Source organism: Mobula birostris, chromosome 1, assembly GCF_030028105.1.
Source record: "Mobula birostris isolate sMobBir1 chromosome 1, sMobBir1.hap1, whole genome shotgun sequence".
Classification (NCBI taxonomy): Eukaryota; Metazoa; Chordata; class Chondrichthyes; order Myliobatiformes; family Myliobatidae; genus Mobula; species Mobula birostris.
In genome coordinates, this window is record NC_092370.1 from 25,603,945 (window position 1) to 25,619,725 (window position 15,781).

Sequence of the window (15,781 nt, forward strand, 5' to 3'; positions counted from 1 at the left end):
TGGGCTCCCTCACCTCTGACCCTCAACACTGCAGCCCCCAGGGCTTTACTCTCTGTACACTCACGACTGTGTCACCACCTGCAGCTCCAATCTGCTAATTAAATTTGCAGATGATACCTCATTGATTGGCCTTATCTCAAATAATAACGAGGCAGCCTACAGAGAAGTCATCACTCTGACACAGTGGTGTCAAGAAAACAACCTCTGCCTTAATGTCTCAAAAACAAAGGAGCTGGTTGTGGACTACAGGAGAGACGGAGACAGGCTAACCCCTATTGACAACAATGGATCTGGGGTTGAGAGGGTGAACAGTGCTTTAAGTTTCTTGGCATAGACATCACCAAGGATCTCACATGGTCTGTACATGTGAGGTGAAAAAAAACACAAAAGTGCCTCTTCGCCTCAGATAGTTGAAGAAGTTTGGCATTCCCCAAATCCTAAGGAGTTTCTACAGGGGCACAATTGAGAGCATCCTGACTGGCTGCATCACTGCCTGGTATGGGAACTGTACTTCCCTCAATTGCAGGACTCTGCAGAGAGTGATGCAGAGAGTGGTGCGGACAGCCCAGTGCATCTGTAGATGTGAACTTCCCACTATTCAGGACATTTACAAAGACCGGTGTGTAAATAGGGCCCGAAGGATCACTGGGGACCCGAGTCACCCCAACCACAAACTGTTCCAGCTGCTCCCATCCAGGAAACAGTACCTCAGCATTTAAGCCAGGACCAACAGGCTCCGGGACAGCTTCTTCCACTAGGCCATCAGACTGATGAACACACGCTGACACAATTGTATTTCTAAGCTATATTGTTCTGTTTTATATCTTACTGTAAATACTATTTATTACAAATCACTACAAATTATACATTGCACATAGTCAGACAGAGACACAAAGATTTTTACTCCTCACATATCTGAAGGATGCAAGTAATAAAGTCAATGCAATATCATTTGCACATAAATGACTGTAAATGAACAAAATTAGCGCAGACACCGAGGACAGATAATGGACTGCCTTCATACAATGCTGTCGATGATTGCTTCCTCCAAGACTTAATATTCATTGTAATATTAAAGATGATTTTCGATACCTTCAAATTCTTTGTGGTTTCTAACTTGTAGTGAAAGAGTTTCATTTTCACTCTTGGCTGTTCCTAGCATCTCCGAACCTGAATGCTTGAAACTGCAGCAGTGAGCAATACAGTCTTATTGCTCATTTCTCACCAGCTATCAGTGACGTAAACAAAAATTGCTGCTTTTCAAACACAAACATATTTAACTGTTGCTGCTTAAAACTGTTCACTTGAAGCACGATGTTGTGCCTAATGGCCACACAAGTGCAGGAAACCGACGCTGTAGCGAGAAGCAGTCTGGCAACAGTCTCCCGTCCCAATTAAGCAGCACGGTGTCCCAAACAAAGGGAACTGCAGCCATTTTGCCCACAAGCTTTGTCCTTTAAAGATTTGTCCCAATTAACCAGTGCCCCAATTAACCAGAATCCACCGTAATACAATGATTGTAAATATCCAAACATTTCCTGACACGAGTTAGCAATAGGATGAGCACGGAAAGCAAAAGAAAACAGAAGGGAGATAATGTGTGAGCCGGAACTCCAGGGAATCAATTCGTTCCACTTGCCTCTCGACTTCAGCTGGTGTATGTAAATGAGCCACAATGAGAGTCATGTGCATCCGTCCAACAGGAACCATAGCAGGAAGCAACTTGGGTTCCTTGGTCAACACTAGCTGCTGAACATCTTCAATTTTGTCCAAAATCTGCAGAGGGGAAAAAAATTAAAATATTTAATTCAAAATTTAAATCTCTCACCAACATACACACACAAACATTAGAGTAAAACTTCAGGCCACTCCGTCAAACTAAATTTGTAGCATAATGCTATTACAGCACAGTGACCTAGGTTCAATTCCCATCGCTGTCTATGAAGAGTTTGTGCACTCTCCCCATAACCGTGTGGGTTTCCTCGCACCTTCCAAAGGCATATGGATTGGTAGGTAATTGGTCACATGGGTGCAGGAGCAAACAGACTTGTTACCGTGCTATACCTCTGAATAGAGCATAGACATCTACAGCACATTATAGGCCCTTTGGCCCACATTGGTGTGCCAACCATGTAATCTCCTCTAGAAGCTGCCTAGAATTACCTTACCACATAGCCTTCTACTTTTCTAAGCTCCGTGTACCTATCTGATAGTCTCTTAAAAGACCCCATCGTATCCACCTCTACCACTGTCACAGGCAGTGCATTCCACGCACCCACCACTGTGAGAAAAACTTACCCTGACATCCAAGCACCTTAAAACTATGCCCCCTCGTGTTAGCCATTTCAACCCTCTGGTTATCCACACGATCAATACCTCTCATCATCTTTTACACCTCTATCAGGTTACCTCTTATCCTCCGTCGCTCCAAGGAGAAAAGGCTAAGTTCACTCAACCTATACACACAAGGCAACATCCTTTTAAAGCTCCTCTGCACCCTCTTTATAGTATCCACATCCTTCCTGTGATGACGTGACCAGAACTGAACACTGTAGTCCATGAGGGGCCTGACGAAGGTCTTATATAGCTGTAAGATTAGCTCACGGCTCTTGAACTCAATCCCACGGTTGATGAAGGCCATCACACTATACGCCTTCTTAACAACACTGTCAACCTGCGCAAAGATTTGAGTGTCCTTGGTTCTATCTATACTGGCCAAGCACTTGCTAAATAAAACACAAGAAATAGGCTAGGGGTGGTCCAATATCTTTTAAGCTCATGGGATGATAAAGAAAGTTTGTTCCAAATCATCTTTTCCTCAGAGAACTTGACAAAACAACTTACAAACTCAACTGATGATTATTTTCCTGTCACTTCGACACTAGATGGAAGCCAAGCTAACAACCCCCAGCACCTCCGCCCCCCACTTATTATTATGGCATTTCCATGTGGGTGCAGAAATATCAAGTGTTAGAAATTTTAATCTTTTCAGTACACATACAATTTGAATATATTAAGTGGATGCAAAGCAGCAGCTAGGAAGAATTGTTTTAATCTCTCACATTTCCACAATAGCTCCAACATACTTAAACATTTTAAGGAACATAACAACAGGACTGCATATGGTAACAACACCATAACCAGGGTGGAGATGACTGGGTACTCTGACAATCAGACATGAAGCTCATTCGAGCATGAGCTTCAAGTACTCATGATAGATTATGGAGACATAATTAACCTTCAACTTTCTTCTGCTGTTTGAATTTTATTGGAGAAATTGTTTAGCTTCCTCTTGTCTTTACCTGTCACCCTATAACCCTCAACCTTCACTAGATCCAAAGGGATCCCACCACAAAACACATCTTTACCTCCACCCACTACCACCTCCTCCCCTCACCCACTCTCTGCAGGGATGCTTCCCTCTGATTCGCTTGTCCATTCATCCCTCCCCACTAATCTCCCTCCCAACACTTACCCCTGCAAGCAGGCAGAGTTCTACACCTGCCCGTTCACCTCCTCCCCCACTTCCATCCAGGGCCCCAAGCAGTCCTTCCGGGCGAGGCAACATTTTACCTGCAAATCTGTTGGGGTCACCTATTGCGGCCGGTGCTCCCGCAGTTGGGGGGACATCGTAGATCAGGGGACTGCTTTGTCGGGCATCTCCGTTCCATCCAAAAAATATTTGAACTTCCCAGTGGCCAAAAATTTTAATTCCGATTCCCATTCCAACTTGTTAACCCGTGGCCTTCTCTTGTGCCACAATGAGGCTGCACTCAAGGCAGAGGAGCAATATCTTATAGTCTGTCTGGGTACCCTCCAACCTGATTTCTCCTACTGGTTAAAAAAAAATACCCCCCCCCCTTCAGTTCCCCATTCTGGGCTCTTGCCTCTTTTCACCTCCCCCTGTTTCCTCTCCTCCTTCCCCTTCTCCTATGGTCTACTATCAGATTCCTTCCTCTCCAGCCCTTCAACTTTCCCTCCTGCCTGGCTTCACCTTCGAGCTATCATTTTTCCCCTACCCCCACTTTTTTTATTCTGGCACTTTCACCCTTCCTTTCCAGTCCCGAAGAAGGGTAACGGCCTGAAACGTTGACCGTCCATTTCCATGGCCTGCTGAGCTCCTCCAGCGTTTTATGCATGTTGCTTCAGCGTGCTTCTTCTGCCCTTTAAATATACCATTTTCTGCACAAACCAACTTTTCACAGAAGTTCATTGGCTGTAGTCTCTGCTACATTTTTGATGGAGTGAAGTCTGTTGGTACTCTTCGCAGCTGAATTCTGCCCACTACATGATAGGCACATCCCTCCTCACAACTGTAAGTATCTACAGAAGGTGCTGCCCCAAGGCAGCAAGATCTATCAAAGATCCCACCATCCTGGTAATGCCATCTTCTTGCAAGTACCAGCGGTCAGAGATACAGAGGCCAACAATCCCATACCACCTGGTTCAAGGATAGCTACTTTCCTTCAACCACTCAGTTCCTGAACCAGCCGGCACAGCCCTAATCACAACAGTTTAGCAACACTAGGACCTCTTGTATCACTTTTTAAATATTGTACTCTCTTTTAAAAAGTGTATAATTTATTTTCCTTGCAAATGCTACTTGTATGATGCAATATGCCTGCGATGTTGCTGCAAGTTAGTTGTTCCTTGCACTTGAGCATTTGAAAATAAACTTGACTCAAGAACATATAACGTGTTTAACGAGAGGCAAAGAATAGGAGAAATTAGGAAGGCAATCTTCAAGATTAGGGCCTAGTCAAGAGAAGGTAGGATAATTAAAGTCAGGGATGAACAGAGGCAGAAATGGTGGGTTCTAGAACTGAAAGCGGCTACAAAGACAAGGGAAACCAAGGATGGAGAACGAAAAAAAATCAAGGAATTGCCAGAAACAGCCAATTTAGGTCAACAAATGGAGAATGTGAGATCTGTTAAAGGCAAGTTTGTTTTAAAATGAGCTCAAGTTTTTCTAGGGTGGGAAGCCATCCAGAACAACATTAGAATAATTGAATGCCGATACAAACATGCTGAAGAGAGCGAGATGCTAAAATACCCAAGGCAACTTGTGTACTTTTAATGAAGTGGAGGTCAGAAGAATGCCAAGATGCAAATAGGTCAGCTCAGCTTCAGACATTTGCCAGAGAGAAGTGAGTCAGGATCTGGAGAATGTTTTTTGTTTTGAAGGGGACAAAGGAGGACTACAGAAAAATTCTACAGAAAAAGAATATGTTGGCACTGGAAAGAATCCAGAGGTGGTTTATGATTATGATCCTGGGAATGAAAAGGTTAATGTATGAGACGCATTTGATGCCTCTGGGCCTGTACTCACTGGAGTTTCAAAGAATGAATGGGGGGGATCTCACTGAAACAGACCAAATATTGAAAGGCCTAGTTAACATGGACATGGAGAGGATGTTTCTTATAGTGGGGAAGTCTAGGACCAGAGGGCACAGCCTCAGAATAGAAGGATATCCCTTTAGAACAGAGATGAAGAGGAATTTCTTTAGCCAGTGGGTGGTAAATCTGTGGAGTTCATTGCCACAGATGGCAGTGGAGGCCAAGCCATTCAGTATATTTAAAGCAGAGGTTAATAGGCTCTTGTTAGAGCCTGAGTAGGGCACCAAAGGTTGTGGGGAGAAGTCAGAAGAATGGGGTTGAGAGGGATATTAAATAGCCACGATCAAATAGTGGTGAAAGGCCCAATTCTGCTCTTTTTTAAAAATGGATGAAGATTATCAATTATTATACATCTGCTCCATAAGGTATCACCCATGCACAACAAATATCTATGTTGTGGTGAAGGCAGAAACCAGAGGTTGAATTCAAGCAGAATAGTTTTTCAACATTACCCTCCATTTCATATATTAACTGTACTTCAAAAAGCACTAATGTTAATTGCTATAATCCAGTCCACGATCACAATGACCCGAATGGAATGGCAATGGATTCATCAGCTGAGATGATGGGGGTATGCCGTAGATGGAAGGATGCTACAAACATAAACAAATCACATAGAAAGAATTACTTTAAAATCACCATGATTGTTTAACTGTTCAGCACAATCATGTTCCTCTATCTGCGGTAGGAATAGTTGATCATTACAGAGTAGTTACAAATATATACTTGGTTGTTAATAAAGCATCAAAACTGTGATTAAGTTGTATCAGCAGCGCAAAGCAACAACAGATCATAGCATGAAGCCATTATCTTTTGCCCACATGATGCAAACACCTTTTTAAGCATTTTGATTTTAGCATCTAAAACATTACAGGTGAATTGATGACATTATCTTTACTCCTTATCTTATTGAAGGAGCACAAGTTTAAGATGAATCACATTTCATGGAAGCCAGGGGATATTTAATGAGTAACAACAGTATCACTTCAGTCAATCAGACTACAGGTTGCTCAGTTAATTGCATTTTCTGCCAAAGTATTAGTCATTATTGTTTACAAGCTGAGCATTTCTTTCCAATCTTCAGTACCACCCCGTAACATTCCTGTTTGCTACAAGCCCATGTCTGAGGCTTTGTGCTGACTGCCTCAACAGGGACATGATAGAACCTGGTCAAATATTTGCATATCTGGGAAAGAGTTGCTCCACCCCATTCTCCCCACACGTATTCTTGGAACAATGAAAAGCAGATTGCAGTCATGCCAAGTATTAATTAAACTAGGATATCATGGGAATCGGTGGAAGAAACTGGTGTGACCCTGGCAAAGACTTTTTTTACATCCTGTTTAGCCATGGACAAAGTCGTGAGGAACTGGAAGGTGGCTAATGCCATGCCATTATGTAAGAAGTGGTGCAAAGAGACGTTAGGGGACTAAAACATACACAAAATGCTGGTGGACCTCAGCAGGTCAGGCCGCATCCAAGGAAATGAATAGACAGTCGACATTTTGGGTCAAGACCCTTCTTCAGGACTGGAAAGGAAGATGGAAAGACTACGGACTGGTGGAGAAGTTACTGGAGCCAGGATCTATCTGCATTTGGAAAATCAAGGACTGATTATGGATAGTCATCCTGGCTTTGAGCTTGGAAAATTATGCCTCAGGAACTGAAGATTTTTTTTTGAATGGGTGACTGCAAGAATTGGGTCATAGGTTAGGCCATCAAGTCTACTCCACCATGCAATCATGCTAGATCATTTTCTCAACCCCATTCTCCTGCCTTCTTCCCATTAATCTTAACACCTCCCCTCCCACCAATAACCTTTTAATCTCTGTCTTAAATAAACCCAATGACTTCGTCTCCACACACAGGCTAAAGGAATGCCTCATCTTAGTTTTTAAGGGATATCCTTTTATCCTGAGGCTGTGCTCCCAGTTCCCCGGTTTTCCTACTAATGAAAACATACTCTCGATGCTCACTTTACCCAGGCCCTTCAGAATCCATAGCTTTCAATAAGATAACCCCCTCATCAAAACTCCATCCAGTACAGGGCCAGAGACAAAGACTCCTATGTTGAACCTTTCATTCCCAGAATCATTGCCCTCTTAAGAGCAAGCACTTCTTTCCTGAGGTGGGCCCAAAATTGCTGACAATATTTCAAACGCAGTCTGACCAGCCCTTTATAGAGCCTCAGTGGTACATCCTTCTTTTATATTCTAGTCTTCTTGAACTTGATGCTAACATTGCATTTACCTTCCTTCTACCTACTTAACCAGTAAGCTAATCTGAACAAAATTCTGAAGTAGGATTCTGTAGACTCCCAAATGCCATTGCAGCTCTGATTTTTGAATTCTCCCCATTCAGAAAACAGCCCTCACCTTTATTCTTCCGAACCTCACACTTGCCTGTGCTGAATTTCACCTGCCACTTCTTTGCTCACTCTCTAAACCTGTCCAAGTCCTTCTGCAGAATTCCTACGCCCACAAAACTACCTGTCCCGCCACCCATCTTGGTATTTTATTTGTTTCCTCCTCAAAAATGTGGGCACATGGCCAAGTGGCTAAGGCATTGGACTAGCGACCTGAAGGTCATGAGTTCGAGCCCCAGCCGAGGCAACGTGTTGTGTCCTTGAGCAAGACACTTAATCACACATTGCTCTGCGACGACACTGGTCCTAATGCCCTTCCCTTGGACAACATTGGTGTCGTGGAGAGGGGAGACTTGCAGCATGGGCAACTGCTGGTCTTCCATACAACCTTGCCCAGGCCTGCACCCTGGAGAGTGAAGACTTTCCAGGTGCAGATCCATGGTCTCGCAAGACTAACAGATGCCTCAAGAGTATCCTAATAGATATGTCAGAAAGATCTCCCCTTAATAGAAACTGTTCTAACTTTGCCCTATTTTATCAAGTGCTCTTAAGTACTCAAATTTCATTTTGAAGAACGGAGTCTAAAATCATGTCAACCAGAGGTCAAGCTAACTTGCCTACTATTTCCCCTTTTGCCGACTTCTCTTAAAAAAATGTGTTACATTTGTGACTTGAATCCTCTGGGATCCTGCCTGGCTCCAGTGATTCTTTAAGGATCACTACTATACAATCTCTTCAGCTACGTCTTTCAGACTCTGGGGTGTAGTCCTTCTGGCCCTTCCCCAATATCTTTGAGAATTTCTGGCATGTTACTGATGTTTTCCACTCGGAAAACATAACGTACCTATCCAATTCCCCTGCCCATTTCGTTCCCCTTCCCTACTACTCCAGCCTCATTTCCAGCAACACCAAGTCTGCTCTTGCCTCTTTTACTGTTACTGAGATAAAAGAACTTGAACAATCTTTTGCATTATTGGCTCATTGGCCCTCATTTCATCTTCTCCTCCACTTCACCCCATTCCTTTTTAGTTGTTCTCTGTTAGTTTTTAAAGGTTTCACAATCCTCTTGTTTTCCACTAACCCTCTTAGTTTGTCCTGTGTTTCTGTGATATCTTTCAGGAGGAACATTGTATCATTTTTAATGCATGCATTTCTAAATGACAATAAATGAGGACTGAGTGCCCTCATAATCTAATCTATACCATAATGCCTGCCTTCCTCTTTACTTTTATGCTGTCCCTGACTCCTTTTGTCAGTCATTGTTCCCTCAATCTCCTCCAAGTACACTTTTTCTTCCAGAGGTTGAAATTCTGCTGCATCCCCCAAATTACTCCCAATTACTCCCAGTAACTCCTGCCATTTCTGTTCCACTGTCTTCTCTGCTGGGATCTCCACCCAATCAACTCTTCAGTTCTTCCCTTATGAATCTGCAGTTACCTCTCTTCAATTGTAATAACATTACATCTGATTTCAGTTTCTCCCTCTCAAACTGCGGTATGAATTCTGTCACATTACAGTCACTTCCTCCTTACATTCCCTTATCAAATCTACTTTATTACCTGCTCCCAATAGGGCTCTCCCACAAATTGCTGTAAAAAGCCACCTTGTAGACATTGCACAACTTTACTCTCCTTTAAAGTCCACTATTAATCTGATTTCCCATATTCTACCTGCATATAGAGGTTCCTCATGAACACTGTAACATTACTTTTCCAACATTATTTTTCTATTTCTTAGTATTTGGTATCTCAAATCCTGACCACTATTTGGAGGCCTATACACAACTCCCATCAGGGTCTTTTAAACTTTATCATTCCTCAGCTATACCCACAAAAATTCTTCATCTTCTAATCCTATATTATTTCTTGCTATAAATTTAATTACATGTTTTACCAAAAAGGCCACCCTGCCCACTTGCCTGCCTTTTCAATAGGATACACATCATTGAAAATTCATCTCCCAGCTCTAACCACCATCCCCACTTCTGACTTTTTATAATTTCATCCCAATTCTCATATTCCCTTGGCACAACCATTTTTCTCGTTCTACCTGTATCATTGACACCCATGTGCACCATGACGACTGAAGTTTCCTCCTCCCGCCCCAAATTCCTCTGCAGGTCAGACGAGATGTCCCAAATCTGAGCACCAATCAGACAGGACAGACATCTAGATTCTTGATCTTTTCAACAGAGAGCCATCTCCAATTACACTTCTCATCCCTCAGCCTGAATCATGATGCTATGGTTGGGTTACTCATCCTTGCTATTGTTGCAACTTTCATTCACACAGGGAACAAGAGTCTCAAACCTGTTAGACAAACTTAAGGGCTAATGCTCCTTCAACACTACATTCTGAATCTCTCTACATGCCTCCCTTGTTGCTTTGATTGATAAAAGCAGAGCAGCAGACATTGTCTACCTGAACTTTAGGAAGGCATAAGCAAGGTCCCCCAAGGTAGGCAGGCCTGAAGGGGTGATCAACATTACAACAGGACCTTGATCACCTCGGAAAGCGGAAGAAGAATGGTAGATGAAATTTAATTCAGGCTGGTGCAAAGTAATGCACTTTGCAAAGTTAAACCATGGCAGGACCTGCAGAGTGAAGGGCAGAAATCTAGCAAGAATTATAGAACAGAGGCCCTTAGGACCTTGTACATAATTACTCAAAAGTGGAAACACGGGGAGACAAAATGAAGGCAGCAGGTGGTGTACTTGACTTCGTTGGCTAGGACAGAGTACAAGAATCTGGAAGGCACATTGTTGTTGTGTGGGACTCTGGCAAAATCACACCTAGAATATTGTGTATAGTTCTGCAAGCCATGTTACAGAAAGGATATGATTAAGCTGGAGAGTGTGCAGGAAATATTCACAAAAACGTGGCTGGAACAAGAGGGTTTGAGTCACAAGAAAAATACTTTTCCCTGGAGAGGAGGCTGGGGAGTGGCCTCATAGAAGTTTATGAGGAGCCTAGGTGAGATGGATGGCCAGTCTTTTTCATGGAGTAGAGGAGTTTAAAAAGCAGAGGGCATAGGTTTAAGCTGAGAGGAGAAGATCTAAGGGAACTCAAGAGATAAGTTTTTCCATACAGATGGTGGTGGGTGTATGGAATGAGCTATGATTAGATTGTTCAAAAGATATTTGGAATGGTTCAAGGATAGGAAATGTTTAGTAAAGGGGCACCCAACCCTTTTTGTGCCATAGACTAATACCATTAAGTAAGGGGTCTGTGATCTTTAGATGTCTGGACCAAAGGTAGGCAAACTGGACTAACTCAGAAAGTCATCATGGACAGAATGGGCTGTGGGGCTTGTTTTTAATGCTCTAACTCCATGACTATTATTCTCAAAAAAAAAAATGTATATCTAAAAAGCTCAATTTAAAAACAGATTTTGATTTTCCTTCACAAGAGAATTTTGCCTGCCCAACTCTGCATTCGATGGATAGCCCACTGAGCATAGGGGAGCAGCATTTCTCATTTCTTTTACATGAGAAGCAATCATATTTGGGGGAACGCTAGTGATTGCACAGGAGATGTGCTCCTGTCCTGATAAGAACTACGGCCTCTGGATATTAATTGCCAACATGTTCATGTGGCAGTGAAGGTGCAGTAGGATATTAATGATAGCAGTATTATTCCCTTACTGTGGAGTTCCCCCATCTCAAATATATTGCATATAATAAAGAGAAGCAGAGGGACAGAGCATTCAGCCGAGCGCACCAGTAGACTTGCACAGCCAGTTAATGAACAACCCTGAAAAGATAGCGTCCACAGAAAGTAACGAATTTAATGTACCACCCAAAAGATAATCAAGGCCATTCAGAAAACCGCAAAGCAGTTCTAAATTTGCTGCTGATTGCTGCAAAAGTAATCTGTCATCTAAGCAACAAGCACTGAACTGAGCAAATTCCAAACTCCACAGTTTAGCCACACCTGCAAATTTCCAGTACATACTTGTACCTTTGGATTTGTCACAGGTATCGATACAAAATAATTCGGTGGCTTTTTTCTTCTTTCCCCCGCTGGAAGGCTTTTCCCTCCCATTTTCTGGGTCCGCTTTCTTTTCCGCTCGGGATGCTGCGTCTCGTGACTACTCTGCTCGTTCTCTTGGGTGTGAACTAAAGAGAGAATGGCATTGAAAATTTTATTTGCTTAGTTTTCTGCACTGAAAAGATCAAATTTCCAAGATTTCTAGATTGTAATTGAAGAGTTAAAGTAAAATAATCAAACAAATTATTCCAATTTAATCCCACTTAAGGAACAAAAGTATGCTGCAATACCAAAAGCCAGTGGATTATCTACATGAAAAATAATCCAGAAAAATTCTCTCCAGATTCAAGGATATGAAGAGAGTATAATCTTAAGTTGATTGGAGGAAAATATAGGGTGGATGTCAGAAGTATGTTGTTCTATTTTTTTTAAAAAAAACACGAAGAGTGGTAGTTGTGTGGAACATGCTGCCAAGGGTAGTGGTAGAGGCAGATACATCAGGGACATTTAGGAGACTCGTGATTAGGCACATGGACGAAAATTGAGTGCTAGATGAGGGGGAAGAGCTAGATTGATGTTGGAGTAAGGTTCAAGGGTTAGCACGTCACAGACCTGGACTGTGGTGTAGTGTTCAATATTCCATCATGACTGATATCTCACAACTTCAGGCCTTGAATTATCAGCAGCAAGACTAGTTTCCAACATCAGCCTGATGCTTATTATGACCAACTACCAAAAGACGAACATGGCAACTAAACGAGAAGGAAATAAAAGTACTGTCCAATTGTCAATGTCAAAAATGCAACAGTAACTTAATTCCAGCAAGGCAGCACCAGTGACCATTGGCGACATCTTGCAGACAGCTTACAAAACTACTGGATACTCTCCTTCTTCTAGAAATACTTCTGAACTGCGATTGACTGAAATCTGTAATTTCCCTTTAGTTTTGAACCCACTGAATGATCTGCGCTTCTGTGACCTCCTGGGGGATTTGGTGTGTAGTTCAACTACGGATGTCCCCAGGGGCATTGCGCCAATTCTAAACAGTGGAACACAAACTTGTGGTCAGCTCTATTATTGCCCACCGAATGAGGCGTCCGGCAAGATTAAAATTGACGAGGATGAGAGCAAACAATGAATGGCTGCTTAGCGCCATCTGCCCGTGTTTGACCAGTCTTCCTCTCATTGCTACCATCAGAAGGTGCCGGAGTCACGGGTCCCACACTGCACGGTTCACTCAGCTCAGCAGCTCATGAATGTGGACTCTCATTTGGCTGCGGTTTGATATTTAATATCCTCAGTGCTAACGCGCTTCGCTATGCTTCACCATGGAACTGGATCTACAGCTACGGCCTGCAGCCATTGACACAGTACCAAACGGACTGACTCGATAGCTGTGGCCATCTCCTGAAATGGCTCCACTTGCCTCAGCAGCTCGTGGCTACGGACTCACTTTTGGGGATTCTGCTGTTTGATGTTTTGTGTTATTTGTTCGCCTTCTCGTTGTTTGTGTGATTTGTTCCTTTCTTCCCCACGCACTTGATGGTCTTGTTGTATGGGGATTTTATTTAAATTGCAATCATAGAACATAGAAATCTACAGCACATTACAGGCCCTTCGGTCCACAATGCCATGCTAACCATGCAACCTACTCTTAAAAGATCCTATTGTATCTGTCTTTACCAGCTTCGCTGGCAGAGCAATCTACGCGCCCAGCGCTCTGTGAGAAAAACTTGTTTCTGATCTGTCCCTTGTACCTGTTTCCAAGCACCTTAAAACTATGCCCCCTCATGTTAGCCATTTCAGCCCTGGGAAGAAGCTTCTGGCTCTCCACACGATCAATGCCTCTCATCATCTTATACACCTCTATCAGGTCACCGCTCATCCTCCGTCGCTCCAAGGAGAAAAGGCCAAGTTCACTCAACCTATTCTCATAAGGTATGCTCTCCAATCCAGGCAACATCCTTATAAATCTCATTTCTTAAAATGGCATTTCTTTGTTTTGAGGCTGCCTGCAGGAAGACGGATCTCAAGGTTGTATACATACTTAGATCATAAATATACTTTGAAACAAAATTATCTCAACAATGTCACTGAACCACAATACTACTTCCCTTTATTCTTTTTCCTGAAGGCATTCTTCTTCAAATTTTATTAGAGTAGAAAAAGAAAACAGCTGACATTCATAAAACAATCTTAAATTTTGTTTTGATTTCTACTTTGGGAAGGCTTTCAAAACTCCACGTGTTTTTGCTTAATCATACGGAAGGATCTCAGACTCTACACAGACATGACCATTGTCTAGCAGTGAAGCTCCACAAACAATTACAAATTAAATCTCATTAATCCATTTAGGTACAATGCATTTCCACTGAACTGACAACAACTAATATTTATAGCCTTAAGCGAGTAATAATAATCCCAAATTACATTAAAAGAAATAAGAAAAAAATGACAAAGCAAAACATATTAAACTAACTGAAAAGATTTTCCTTAAAACCTGGTAGACAGTCCTGAGGAACAAAGATTATTAAAAGGAGCATCAAAAAGGGAATTCTGGACATTAAGCCCTAGGCAGCTAAGAGCACAGCCTATAGTTGAAGTAATTAAAATGTGCAAGAGGTTACAGTAATGGAGTGATGGAAATGTCAGAGACAGAAGAACAAATCCATTTAAGGTTTCAGGGAAAAGAATGACAATTTTAAAACTAGCATGGCCAAGTAATTTGTCTGGATATGCCAGCAAGCACAGGAGGGATGAGTGAATGGGATTCAGTCCAAATAAACATGATACAGATGTGAGTGTGCTCAATTTTACAAAAGGTAGAAAATAGACAAGAGGTTAGGAAAAGTACAGGAAAGGATGAGGATTTCAGCAGAGGTGAGACAGTATCGAGATGAGGGACATTTCAGAAAAGCAGGCAATCTCAATGACAGCATAAAACAGTCATTTTAGCATGCTTAAAATATTGCACCAAAAAGTCAGAGCAATAATCAAAACAAACTGATGCCGCAAGTTGGGATGATTGTATTTTTTTTAAAATTTGAAATCATGTTATTCTTCTTTCCAAATTAAAAGTTTTCCAAGAGTCAGTTAACATTTTTGCAAACTCTGCCTTACCAATAACATTTATTTTACTATTTCCCTTTTGATCAGACATAATACATTTCCTTGGGCAATATTCTACTTTCTACAAGTTGCTGCATCTATACCCTTCTAAAGCACAAGATCACAAGACTGAGGAGCAGAATTAGGCCATTCAGCCCATTGAGTCTGCTCCACCATTCCATCACGACTTATCCTGAAACCCACTCAGCCCCATACACCTGCCTTCTCGCCATATCCTTTGATGCCCTGACTGATCAGGAAACAATCAACTTCTGCCTTAAATATATGCACAGACTTGACCTCCACCGCAGTCTGAGGCAGAGCTCCTGCATTCTTCTAAATTCCAGTGAGTACAGGCCCAAAGCTGCCAAACGCTCCTCATATGTTAACCACTTCATTCCCAGAATCATCCCCATGAACCTCCTCTGGACTCTCTCCAATGACAACACATCCATTGAGGTATGGGGCCCAAAACTAGAAAAATAGAAACCCTACAGCCAATGTTCCCTTTAATTTTTAGTACAGTGTGCACGCAAACATCTTAGGTTGTGCAAATTTTTTTCCTTGTGACAAAAGTATGTGCGCAGTGAATGCACACATGGCACAGTTTATAGAACCATAGAGCATTACAGCACAGAAACAGGCCTTTTGGCCCTTCTTGGCTGTGCCGAACCATTTTTCTGCCTAGTCCCACTGACCCGCCCCTGGACCACATCCCTCCATACACCTCTCATCCATGTACCTGTCCAAGTTTTTACTTAAATGTTAAAAGTGAGCCCACATTTACCACTTCATCTGACAGCTCATTCCACACTCCCACCACACTCTGTGTGAAGAAGCCCTCCCTAATGTTCCCTTTAAACTTTTCCCCCTTCACCCTTAACCCATGTCCTCTGGTTTTTTTTCCCTCCCCTAGCCTCAG